The sequence below is a fragment of the Manis javanica genome, chromosome 1, assembly GCF_040802235.1.
Source record: "Manis javanica isolate MJ-LG chromosome 1, MJ_LKY, whole genome shotgun sequence".
Taxonomy (NCBI): Eukaryota; Metazoa; Chordata; class Mammalia; order Pholidota; family Manidae; genus Manis; species Manis javanica.
In genome coordinates, this window is record NC_133156.1 from 94,124,848 (window position 1) to 94,139,223 (window position 14,376).

Below are 14,376 nucleotides of genomic sequence, written 5' to 3' on the forward strand. Positions count from 1 at the left end.
AGATTCATAAATAGGAAGAGAGCTTGTGACAGGCCACCTGTGGTTCTGGATCAGCTCCAGGAACAACTTCCTGAGAGTACATCCAACCTGGGGTATTATCATCTCCTCCCAAATGGCTCAATGGATTCTGCCGCTCGTGGTGTCCTGGGGGTGGGCAGAGGAGAAGAGAAAGGGATGACTCTGGAACAGGAAGAGCTCTGAGGGCAGGAAATCCACGATGGATATCCGGGTGGGGAGGGCAAGATGTAAGATTGTGTGCAAGGAGTTGATTCAGAGGCAGTTCTACTAAGGCATCTGCTTTCACAGGGGGCGTGATGAATGCCCGTAGTCAGGCGAGCCTAGAGCCAGTTTTGTGCTTGGAGATCAGTGGTCTGGAGGAGGGGGGCTGCTCATGTGGCTTCTCTTGCTTTTCCATATTTCTGCCTTCCTGCCCTGGCTCATGATTCCCTCCATCTGCCCTCCAGCCACTCAGATTGTAATGTTAGATTGTAACTTTCCTTAGAATTTGATTTCATTTCTTCTTATAGGCAAGGATCTGAGGTCTGGAGATGTGAAGAGATGGCCAAGGTCACAAGGCAGTGCAAAGACTAGATCCCATATCTTTGCCAAAGTTCAATGCCAAAGGAAGAAAAGGCAGAAGGGATTTCAAATTTATTTAGATACTCTGTGCTGGGCACTGTGCTCTAGTTACTCGTACATTGGCTTTTGCGTGTAATTTTACTCTGTGATGTAGGTATTGCCTCCTCACTTTACAGATGAAGGAGTTGAAACTTTGGAAAGGTTTACATAGACGTGTTCTAAGCTGAGTCTTTTGGACCCTCACACTCAAGCACTTTCCTCTGTACCTTGCAATACAAATGCCAAGCATTCCCACTACTCATGTGACTGGTCAATCAAACCAACCTTGAAAATATCTCTGGCTCTTCTTCTATCAAGACATTGCTGATCTATGCTCCATTCTCTTGCTGTTCTTGGGAGGTCATGAGTTTTAACTGAATTATGTGGTTTACACAGGAATAAAGCTAAAATTTTGCTGTGGTCCCTCCCAGGTATTCTAAGCAGGGATGGCCTCTATTCCCTGTAGATATTTGTCAATATTTTTGCCTGTGCAGTGATTATATGATGGTACTAGAAATTTGTGTCCTGGAGCAAAGGGTGATAAACGTCTTTGAATACTCTGATAATCCTGAACAGTAAAAAGATGTCCTGCTCAGTATTCCAGAGGCACCTTCTTTTGTAAATATTCTGCTCACTTAAAATGCACGTGCCTTCCCAAAGACTCATGGTTTTCATGCTAGAAATTCCAAATAGGAGCAAGCCCTCCAGAGAATGACTCTTGGCCTGGAGAGCCTTGCTGTATTAGAACATCCTGAGGGATGGCAGTGTAATCTGCTTGGAAATCTGGCCCTGTGTAAATATATCCTGTTACTACTTTCTCTAAGCTTTATTTCCCTTATTGTAAAATGGGGATAATTGTGTCACATACCTTATTGGGATGTTGTTTTATTTTAATAGACCAACTTATATAAAGTGTTTGCAACAGTGTCTGGCACAATTAATTCAATAGATGTTCGCTTTAAATCTGGATGTAATGTAACGACTGCATTGTACAGAAGCATGAGGACTTCTGTAAAATGCTCAACTAAAAAACTAAAACTTTGAAACATTCCATGGGCCTATTGTTCACCTAAATTTAAAGTAAAAACAAAACAAAACATTTTGATACCCTTAAAATATCCACCTGCTACTGGAGATAGGAATTCTAGTAGAAGTTGAAGAGTTAACACCAAATCAAATAAAAAAACAGCTACACTGTTAATGCTTCTTCAGGCCTCAGTGGTGCTCCTGGGACTGGGTTGTCTGCTCCTGTCTTGTCACCTCGAACCTGGGATGGACAGTGGTGTTCCTGGGTCACCCACCTGCACTCTCCTCATGTTCTATGGCCAGGAGCAGCCAAGAAACCCTGGAGTGCAGATTCACACGGGGCACTGGGTGGGTTCTTATTAAGTCCCTCAGCTGGATAGCTGGGTTTACGGCTGGGTGGTTGTCCTTTGAAGAGCCAGGTCATCCTAAAGGAATGTGAGAAGTGCATCTTTGGGGACAGATTAAACGGTGGGAAAGAAGATAAGTGATATGCTATCTTTCAACGAATGGCTAGCTAAAAGTTAACTTTTCACTAACTGCAGCAGAGAAGCTAATGACCAGGCTATACACACAGTTTTACTAAGGAGAAGAGACAGTGGCAACTGGGGGAAGGTGAATTTATCATCACTGCACAAGCACAACCCTTCATACACACTAGTTGTTGTTTTTTTAAACATGTCCTCCTTTGTCATACTTACAATAGGCACAATCATATTGGAGGGTCAGTGCAATGCCCTTTCTGTGATATTAAGTACTAAGCATCAGTGTGATGACATTTTTCATTACAGTCTGTCTATTGAGGGCCCATTGTATGGTGGAAACTGTATTAAAGCCTATGAGAAATGCAAAGAACACAGTGACCCCTGGCCTCAAGGGATTTACAATATATTAAATCACCTAAGACGTTTATAGGAGTGTTTCTGAAAAAGCCCTTCTCAGAATCACAGGTCTGTTACAAAAGAAGGTTCCCAGGATCCAAAGCAGATGGGAACCAGGTATTTGCATTTAAAACAATCCACCTACTCTTATTCCCTGCCCAACCCAAAAATCCCAATATACTCTGAGATTTGAATAGTGTTGTTCTGGTGTAAATGTACATTCTAAGCCTGGGATATAAAAGCTTCATTTCTGTGTCTATACCACCAGTGTAACCATATCTTGCAGGGGAATATCAAGGGATACTGAACAAAGTGTGCAGCCTGTAGGCCTTGAGGTGAGGAATATGTGGCAGGTGTGTTTGAAAAGTGGAGGAATTGGCATTGGGAGATAAGGGCTAGCATGACTTTTATGTCACCTGGAGAAATGAATGAATATAATTGCAATGTTGATGGAATGCCCCATTGAGTTATAATGTATCTATCATCAAGATTTAGTTCTAATGCTTTTTAGCACGATGTCAAGTCAAGAGGGAAATCCACAGTTTGCTTCTTCACAAACATTTATCAGTGGATGTTTTGGGAATTAAAACATACCAAGAAATAGACTTCATTTAAACATATCTATCTTTGTGTGGGTGGGTTGGGTAGATTGGATATCTATTGGATAAAATAGATGCTGACTTCTGGTTGGTTTAGGATGCTCTTGGTTGGGATGTTGAAGCCTTATTCCTGAAGGAAGAAACTGTGAGAATGTCTGAAAGTTAAAAAGAGAATCTACAGGAGGACAGTGGGTGGAAAAAGGGATGCATGTGTTGGGAGGAGCAGGCAGTTCAGGAAAGCTCACAAGTTATTCTTTTCTCTAGGCAGTCTCCCTGCAGGAATTTCTGCAGCAGAGTCAGCGCCATGCTGTCCAGCCTGGGCTCAAGAGGCTGAGCAGGAGCTGTGGGAGTGTAAAATGTTGAAGTGGACCTGTGGGTCAGCAGAATGGGCTTTGCTTTCTGTGGCCGTGGAAGCATAAAGAGAGCTCAGCTTAGTCCTGGTGTACAAGTAGAAGAGTTTTCCAGAAAGGAGTGTGATCCTCTGGGTGGGGTTGGAACAGGGAGCACATGGAAGGAGGCTGGTTAATGCTGGAAGCCTGAGGCTAGTTAACTAAATTGTGGGGGGCAGTCTTGTAGCTTAGCTACTGATCTTGACCCTGAGATGCCAGTCTACTGCACCAATAAAGGAATGCATTTCCATGACTGGTAATGGGATGGAGGAGAGGTAGAGTCCCAGAATGGGAGCATGAAAGACTGGGGTCTTTGGAGAAATCCTTTTATAATCTCCAGGTACTGATGGGCTGGGAGCTGAGGAAAGAACAAGAACCTGGTAGGGGAAGACTTCCGTTCAGGGTCTTTGAACTTCTGCCTTTGGGATTCCATTATCCTGAGATGAAGAACAAATTTGTGGGGGGGGGCTGGAGGTGGGGTGGGGAATCAAAGTTCCTATGGCCAGGATCCTCACCTGACCCTAAAGTACTTGTTGACATGATTGACCTGCTGCTAGGCTACTGCTTCCACACCAGTAGGTGATAAGCTATTACTGACTGAGTCACTGTATAAAGAGCTCTGCCCAGTTCCCTGGTCAGAGGCAGAGAGCGGTGGATTATGGATCTGCAGACTACTGGATGCAGATGTGACTCTAGTGCTTGACCTACTGAGGGGAGGATAAAGCCAGGTATAAACCCTTTTACTCCAAGAACATTCCATTGTCATTTTTTGGTCTCACTGAATCCACAGTGAACTTGCCTGGGGCTGAAACCTTCAGTCAAGACAGTGTGGAAGCATGGTTTATCCTGTGAACTGTTCTGTCCTGGGGACAGTTGTAAGTGAAGTTTCTACCATGGCTGAAAACAAAGGAAACCACTTTTGCCACTTTCCTAACCCTGACTGGATATTTTGGCTCAAGGTGGAAGAAGCTGTTCTTGCTCAGTAGCTCCTCCAGGGTTTTCTTTTTTGCTGTATTAACTAATTGCAGACTGAGAAGTGTGATCTCTACCCTTGATCCACCTTCCACCTGGTTCTGGGTCACCTCATTTTCTCACTGGCCCCCAGTGTGGTGAGGGGATGCTGGGCTCCATCACGCTGGGCTCTCACCATTGTATGGTGAGTAAATAAGCAGAGAAGTACTAGAAGACCCCCTTTGCAGGGACTACCCCACCAGGTTTGAAGAAGGACTGGGACTCCAGAAAGCTGTATCTTAGCTCCACAGTGGCAAGATCTCCTCCAGGGAGCCCTCTGGTCTCTGTAACTCCTCAGGGCAGCATCCTGTGAAACGACACTCCACGGGGACTTCCCTCTGCTAGGAGAGCACTGTTATTCTCAGCACGGAGATGAGGGACCTCATTTAGTTTTTAACGAGCACAACATTTCAGGACATACTCATCCAAGTAAGTTGTTCAAAGTATCTTCAAAGCATACTAAAGGACCTTCTGTCCTCTGGCACTTTCTCTGAATATACTCAGTGGTGGCAAATCTTTATATTTGGACGGGTAAATTGATTCTCTCAAATCATCTAAAGTCCTTAGGACTCAGGTTCAGTGAATAAAGTAGGTGATCCAACAAGGCTCAATTATAGTATCCTGATATTTTTTTCTTCTTGTAAAATGGCCCTAAAAGCAATTACAACAGGAAATCTAATATTATACCAAGCAATAGCAGCCCAGTTGGAATTATCCTTCAGGGTGACTATTTTCATGACAATACTGCACTGGAGGTATAAGGTCCATTAGGTTAAAAAATGGGTAAGTCTCATCACTACGTCTCTCACATACAGAATTCATACACCTACTGTCTTTTACCAGCTCATTCAAAATTTAGTTTCCACTAAGAATTGTTGTTTGTCTAAAACCTCTTTTCCTCTGTATAATGTTCTTTACACACACATAAAGTGATTGGAAAGATTGGCTTTGAGAAAACAAAACAATTATGATTGTACCAGAATTAATGATTTTATCAGCACAGGTTTGGTGGACTCACAGCTCTTCCTCACTACATGCAGATACAGTAAGAAGATTAAGAGCAAACAATCTTCATTAGCTGGGACATAACTTTATTAGTGACAAATACTAGGAGATGGCTCTATTTGAACCAGCCCAAACTTAACTTGAAAAATTATTTCTGTTTAATGGAACTCTTTGTTGCACAAGCAGTTGGTGCTTTGAAAAGATAACCCTTATTCATGTCTAGAACATTCTCAATTTTTTCTCTGGCGTTTGAAAATTTCAAGCCAAGGATGTCTGTTCTTGCTCAAGTTACACACTCTTCAACTTGGGCAGTTCAACAAAATCCAAAAGATAAGATTTGAACAGGTCTATCTATTCATGTCATCACACAGAGAAGCTAAATTGCTGGGCTATTTGATGAAAGGACAGCTCAGTTCTCAGTAACCTGCAATTGTTTGGCTCTCCTTAACTGGTAACCACTGAGGGCTTCTCCTTTCTGAATATCTTGAAAACTGATTAACTGTTTCTTCAATTTACAATGTAGATATATTTTTAAAAATTCTAAGTTTCAGAATTTCAGGACTCCCTTTAAATCTCTGTCTCTTTTGAGAAACCAATTCATAGTATAAATATGAATGTATGAATTAGCCTGGATCATACTCACTGAGGGCTACTGGCAGTCTGGAAAATTGCTTATTAGGTAATAAACAGAGAAAACCAAAGTATTAGTTTTTGCTGAATCAGTAAAGTGAAGGGGAAAATTCTATTAAAAATACATGAGTAATTTCAGTTTTCTTTGTTACCTTGCCATTTCAAATGGAATTTTATAAACTGAAGGGAAAACATCAGGCAGGTGATATTCAGTAGCTATTTTTAAATAAAAGCAAAAACCAAAACTAAATATATTCCCTAAAAATCGTGCTATAAAATATGTAAAGAACCTTTATGGATAAATCCTTTCTTAGGGAAATAAATAGTTTAGGGTTCGTATGTTTCTCTGAGAGTTCAAGTTACTTCATCACATCTCTTAAACTTAAGATAGGCTTTGTAGCTAAAAATGCCTCACATGAATTTTTGGTCAGAAAGGAGTATTTTATAGCATATATGGAATGTCAACCTATTTAAAAATAATATATATTATTGAAAATATTACACAAACAATATTAAAGTTTGAAACAAGTTACTCATGATATTACTGCTCTAGCATATTTTTTACATTTTTATGTATTATTTTCTAATTACTATCTCTATGTGTATACATATTTGTGTCTACTTACAATCATTTATATACTATTTTGTAGTCCATGTTTTCATTTAGCATATCTGTAATGGATGTTATCTATATTATTTTAGAATATTCAAATAATACAAGAAACAAATGTTTGAAACTCATAAGATGTGCAAGCTGCCTTTACAATGTAAGTAAGTTAGTAGTTTATGAGACAGCAAAACTCAGTGGGTGTGCTCAGCATGCCGATAATGAGGAAGCAAGCAGCTTTGCACAGGTGAATTCATAAGATATGTTAAATATAGGTAGCAAGTAAATTAATAACCTGTAAGACATGTTAAAAATAGAACAAAATGTATAACAGAATAAACAAGAGTGTCACTTTCAGATAAAGAAGAAATAGAAAGATTAAGTCATAGACTTGATTACTCCTAGGCTGACAGCTATGTCACCCCTCAATTGGCAGCCACTAGTAATATTCATTAGAATTCTACTATGGACCCACATGTTCTCACCCTATGAAAGGCAGATAAATCCATAGTTGTTCAGCAGGCTATTTGGCAACTTATAGCTGTTTGCTAGGTGTACTTGCCCCCATGTCTTTGGTAGAACAAGAGTGCATCTTGCTCCTCCTGCCCCCCTTCGTTTAGGTCCTTGTAAGCACAGCAGTGGTAGAGAGACTCTTATAGGGGAGAGGGAGAGAGGAGAGCTGAGCTGGCGTGGGAAGGAGGGAGGGAGAGAGCGAGAAGGCATGGGAACACTGAAGAGGATTCGGGTAGCGTGGTCCTTTCACCCTCTTACACCTGATCCTGATGTGTTACCCTCCCTCATCTAGTTCACCTTACATCTTGCCTTGAGTTAAATGAATTTAATAAATTGCACAACATGAGCATGGTAATTTGGTCTGTAGGTCTTTCTGTTCCATGACCCTGGGACAGCCTGCTTGGTAGTTTACTTGGAATCTACCATATGACAAGACCAGTAAGATTTTAAAAGTTAATTTTGAAAAGGAAAGGACTGTGACTCTACTTCTCTCCATCAAATGATGAAAGAGTATTTGTGGACCAGAAGACAAGCTGATTGTGTAGCAAGAAGGTCCTTGAACCAACATAGTGTCTATAAGTATTTAATTAAATATTTGTTGAATGAATGAATGAATATGTGCCAGGAGTTGGCATAATCAAAGAAGCAAGGCAACTTGAAAGGAGAAGAAAGAGGAATAGTTATTAGGGTTGTAAACAGGGCTTAAAGGATGTAAGTTACCCGAGTAACCTGGGACTGTACCCGGTACTTACTTGTAGGCCATTTGTGCCAAAGATCCCTCACTCTGTAAGCCAAGAAGAGCCGTCCAAGTGTTCTCATAGTGGGGAGAACATAGAGGAGGGAAGGAAGGAAGAGCTGTGTGTCCCAAAAAGCAAAATGCTGTATATTTAAAAAAACAAAATGCCTCTGCTGAAGCGTTGTAATTTACTTTAACATACTTCAGAGCAGACAGCATAAACTGTGTGTTCTGAATTTGTTGGTTTTAACAAAATCCTAGGGTAGATTATACATCTGAAGTGTTTCAGAAGATTAAACATCTGAATCCCTAATCAAGGATTCATATTCCAGTGATAGTAAGTTAGCATTTGAAAGTCCTAATTGGGAATTCATACCCTGGGACGGTTACTACAGGGAGGCCCACTAGATCTGCCTAGGTGATTCTTTAATTATAAGGAATGTTAGAAATAATTTTTTATTGGAGAGGTGATTGCCATTTGATTAATGTGCATTGGGTAAAAATATATACAAATTTGGATGAACAGACTATAAGAATCTGGTGGGCCCACAGGCCTAATGACTTTTGGGATGACATTCTTGGCCTAGAGACCCAGTCTAGTCCTGTGCCTGCCAGTTGGTGGGGGATTTTGCCACTTGATGCAGGTAAAGTATTAGCTGAATCTTGCCACTAGAATATCACCACATCTATCTCAGGTAAGCCAGGTACCTGTTGGCATTCCTAAGGGACAGAAGCAGGACTTACCTGCCTTAAAAAAACAGATGATGTGACTCTTTGGGGCCTGCTTACTAACTAATGTTTGTGTGTGTGTTAAAATGTGGGTTGATACTTGCTGTCATTCTAACATTGTTAAGAACTGTGAGGGGCCTGAGACTTTACCCTGTTTGCAAGCTACTCATTAGCCTGCCATAGTTTCATGGATGCTCATAGGACACATAGGCATCTTGAATCAGAGATGAAGGACAGTTTATCTCTCACAACAAAAGCAGTAGCCAGAGTATCAGCATTTTGTACCAGTTCCTTGAGCTTCAAACCCCACAGGGTGATAAGAAGGTCAGAGGATACCTACACATGGAGTGGGTCGTGTTAGAGGAGAAGACACTTGAGGTTGGGGAAAGCAAATCTTTGAACATGAACAGTAGGTTCTGGAGAGAGACACTGTCTCTGCCTTCCAAGACTCTTCGCTATATATGCACACGTGCTTGAACAGGTGGCCCCGAGTATGGGGCAGTCAATGGCTCCCAAACAGGAACACGTAGAATATGAAAGAACCATGAAGAGTTGTGTCCCAACACATATGCCCTGGGAACAAGGTATCAGGGGAGTCCTTTCATCTTCACCATTGCACGTTATTGGAGGCAGCCAGCAGTCACCAAAGACATGAAACTGTAAACAGCCACACTGTCCCAGGCCCTCTGGGGTCCCCATGCAAAGCCGGCTGAAGTCTTCCAGTAGATGTGGTGGGAAGGGCCTGGCTGGGAACCCTTTTTCTCCCCAGTCCAGTTGGAGCAGCCCCCACCCAATGCAGATGGTTGTGAGAAAGCCCCCAGAGTCAGCTGGCTTTCTGTCACCGGAGGAAGCAGCAGGGCCAGGAGTCGGTAGGCCTCCCTCAAAGCTGCCTGCGGTCCATAAGGTTTATCACTGGGCCAGAAGGCCAGCCACCAGGCAGTAGGCTTCCTCCCTCTGTGAATCACACTTTCTGGATTCTGTTTGCTGGACTCAGATAAAAACATATGATCTTGTCACTGTCACCACAAAAGAGTTTTACTGAAAGGGACAAAAACTGTAAAACGAGTCTTAGTAACTGCAGTGCATTAAAGTGTACAGAGATGGTGGGGTAGATGGAGGAAGGAGGTTTCAGAGAAACTAACAAACAAAACAAAAGCCTTCCCCATCCAATCTTATGAATTCTCATGTCCCTTGAAAAAGTGCTGACAGAACTCTCAGGATAGCAAGCGTTTTGGTAAGCAAGGGTGTTTTTGCATATTATTTCTTCTTTTTTTTTTGGTATCATTAATCTAAAATTACCTGAAAAACATTATGTTTACCAGTCTTCCCCCTTCACCAAGTCCCCCCCATAAACCCCATTACAGTCACTGTCCATCAGTGTAGTAAGATGCTATATAGTCACTACTTGTCTTCTCTGTGTTGTACAGCCCTCCCTGTGACCCCCCCAAATACACATGCTAATCATAAGGCCCCCTTTCTTTTTCTCCACCCTTATCCCTCCTTTCCCACCCATCCTCCTCAGTCCCTTTCCGTTTGGAACTGTTAGTCCATTCTTGGGTTCTGTGATTGTGCTGCTGTTTTGTTCCTTCAGTTTTACTTTGTTCTTATACTATACATATGCGTGAAATCATTTGGTACTTGTCTCTCTCTGCCTGGCTTATTTCACTGAGCATAATACCCTCTAGCTCTGTTCATGTTGTTGCAAATGGTAGGATTTGTCTTCTTATGGCTGAATAATATTCCATTGTGTATATGTACCACATCTTCTTTATCCATTCATCTACTGATGGACACTTAGGTTGCTTCCATTTCTTGGCTATTGTAAATAGTGCTGCGATAAACATAGAGGTGCATCTGTCTTTTTCAAACTGAGCTGCTGCATTCTTAGGGTAAATTCCTAGAATGGAATTCCTGAGTCAAATGGTATTTCTATTTTGAGCATTTTGAGGAATCTCCATACTGCTTTCCACAATGGTTGAACTAATTTACATTCCCACCAGCAGTGTAGGAGGGTTCCCCTTTCTCCGCAACCTCGCCAACATTTGTTGTTCTTTGTCTTTTGGATGGTGGTGATCCTTACTGGGGTGAGGTGATATCTCATTGTGGTTTTAATTTGCATTTCTCTGATGATTAGTGATGTGGAGCATCTTTTCATGTATCTGTTGGCCATCTGAATTTCTTCTTCAGAAAATTATCTATTCAGCTCCTCTGCCCATTTTTTAATTGGATTATTTGCTTTTTGTTTGTTGAGGTGCATGAGCTCTTTATATATTTTGGATGTCAACCCTTTATCGGATCTGTCATTTATGAATATACTCTCCTATACTGTATGATACCTTTTTGTTCTATTGATGGTGTCCTTTGCTGTACAGAAGCTTTTCAGCTTGATATAGTCCCACTTGTTTATTTTTGCTTTTGTTTCCCTTGCCCAGGGAGATACGTTCATGAAGAAGTCACTCATGTTTATGTCTAAGAGATTTTTGCCTACATCTTTTTTCTAAGAATATGTGGTCTTTGATCCATTTCGAATTTACTTTTGTACATGGGGTTAGACAATGATCCAGTTTCATTCTCTTACATGTAGCTGTCCAGTTTTGCCAGCACCATCTGTTGAAGAGACTGTCATTTCCCCATTGTATGTCCATGGCTCCTTTATCATATATTAATTGGCCATATATGTTTGGGTTAATGTTTGGAGTCTCTATTCTGTTCCACTGGTCAGTGGCTCTGTTCTTGTGCCAGTACCAAATTGTCTTGATTACTGTGGCTTTGTAGTAGAGCTTGAAGTTTGGGAGCGAGATCCCCCCACTTTATTCTTCCTCCTCAGGATTGCTTTGACTATTCGGGGTCTTTGGTGTTTCCATATGTATTTTTGAACTATTTGTTCCAGTTTGTTGAAGAATGCTGTTGGTAATTTGATAGGGATTGCATCAAATCTGTATATTGCTTTGGGCAGGATGGCCATTTTGACAATATTAATTGTTCCTAGCCAAGAGCATGGGATGAATTTCCATTTGTTAGTATCCTCTTTAATTTCTCTTAAAAGTGTCTTATAGTTTTCAGGGTATAGGTCTTTCACTTCCTTGGTTAGGTTTATTCCTAGGTATTTTATTCTTTTTGATGCTATTGTGAATGGAATTGTTTTCCTAATTTCTCTTTCTATTAGTTTATTGTTGATGTATAGGAAAGCCACAGATTTCTGTGTGTTAATTTTGTATCCTGCAACTTGCTGAATTCTGATATTAGTTCTAGCAGTTTTGGTGTGGAGTCTTTAGGGTTTTTTATGTACAATATCATGTCATCTGCAAATAGTGACAGTTTAACTTCTTCTTTACCAATCTGGATTCCTTGTATTTCTTTGTTTTGTCTAATTGCCGTAGCTATGACCTCCAGTACTATGTTGAATAACAGTGGGGAGAGTGGGCATCCCTGTCTTGTTCCCAATCTCAGAGGAAAAGCTTTCAGCTTCTCACTGTTCAGTATGATGTTGGCTGTGGGTTTATCATATATGGCCTTTATTATGTTGAGGTACTTGTCCTCTATACCCATTGTGTTGAGAGTTTCTATCATGAATGGATGTTGAATTTTGTTGAATGCTTTTTCAGCATCTATGGAGATGATCATGTGGTTTTTGTCCTTCTTTTTGTTTATATGGTGGATGATGTTGATGGATTTTCGAATGTTGTACCATCCTTGCATCCCTGGGATGAATCCTACTTGGTCATGGTGTATGATCCTTTTGATATATTTTTGAATTCGGTTTGCTAATATTTTGTTGAGTATTTTTGCATCTATGTTCATCAGGGATATTGGTCTGTAGTTTCCTTTTTTGGTGGGGTCTTTGCTGGTTTTGGTATTAGGGTGATGTTGGCTTCATATAATGAGTTTTGGAGTATTCCCTACTCTTCTATTTTTTGGAAAACTTTAAGGAGAATGGTATTATGTCTTCTCTGTATGTCTGATAAAATTCAACGGTTAATCCATCTGGCCCGGGGGTTTTGTTCTTGGGTAGTTTTTTGATTACCGCTTCAATTTTGTTGCTGGTAATTGGTTTGTTTAGATTTTCTGTTTCTTCCTTGGTCAGTCTTGGAAGGTTGTATTTTTCTAGGAAGTTGTTCATTTCTTCTATGTTTTCCAGCTTGTTAGCATATAGGTTTTCATAGTAGTCTCTAATAATTCTTTGTACTTCTGTGGGGTCTGTCATGATTTTTCCTTTCTCATATCTGATGCTGTTGATGTGTGTTGACTCTCTTTTTCTCTTAATAAGTCTGGCTAGGGGCTTATCTGTTTTGTTAATTTTCTCAAAGAACCAGCTCTTGGTTTCATTGATTTTTTTCCTATTGTTTTATTCTTCTCAATTTTATTTATTTCTTCTCTGATCTTTATTATGTCCCTCCTTCTGCTGACTTCAGGTCTCATTTGTTCTTCTTTTTCCAATTTCGATAATTGTGATGTTAGACTATTCATTTGGGATTGTTCTTCCTTCTTTAAATATGCCTGGATTGCTATATATATTTTCCTCTTAAGACTGCTTTTGCTGTGTCCCACAGAAGTTGAGGCTTTGTGTTGTTGTTGTCATTTGTTTCCATATATTGCTTGATCTCTATTTTGATTTGGTTGTTGATCCATTGATTATTTAGGAGTATGCTGTTAAGCCTCCTTGTGCTTGTGAGCCTTTTTGCTTTCTTTATACAATTTATTTCTAGTTTTATACCTTTGTGGTCTGAAAAGTTGGTTGGTAGAATTTCACTCTTTTTGAATTTATTGAGGCTCTTTTTGTGGCCTAGTATGTGGTCTATTCTGGAGAATGTTCCATGTGTACTTGAGAAGAATGTGTATCCTGTTGTTTTTAGATATAGAGTTCTATAGATGTCTATTAGGTCCATCTGTTCTAGTGTGCTGTTCAGTGCCTCTGTGTCCTTACTTATTTTCTGTTTTGTGGATCTGTCCTTTGGAGTGAGTGGTGTGTTGAAGTCTCCCAAAGTAAATGCATTGCATTCTATTTTCTCCTTTAAAACTCTTAGTATTTATTTCACATATGCTGGTGCTCCAGTATTGGGTACATATATATTTATAATGGTTATATTCTCTTGCTGGACTGATCCCTTTATCATGATCTCTTGTTACTTTCTTTGTTTTGAAGTCTATTTTGTCTGATACTAGTACTGCAACACCTGCTTTTTTCTCCCTGTTGTTTGCATGAAATATCTTTTTCCATCCCTTGACTTTTAGTGTGTGCATGTCTTTGGGTTTGAGGTGAGTCTCTTGTAAGCAGCATATAGATGGGTCTTGCTTTTCTATCCACTCCATTACTCTGTATCTTTTGATTGGTGCCTTCAGTCCATTTACATTTAGGGTGATTATTGAAAGATATGTACTTATTGCCATTGCAGGCTTTAGGTTCGTGGTTACCAAAGGTTCAAGGTTATCTTCTTTAGTATCTTACTGTCTAACTTATCTCACTTACTGAGCTATTATAAACACTGTATCGCGATTCTTTATTTCTTTCCCTTCTTACTCCTCCTCCTCCATTCTTTGTGCTCTTTTGTGGTTCCTTTGACTGCTTTTGTGGATGGCTTATTTTATTTTTTGTCTTTAGTTAGTATTTGATTGGTGTTCTTTCTTTGCTGTGATT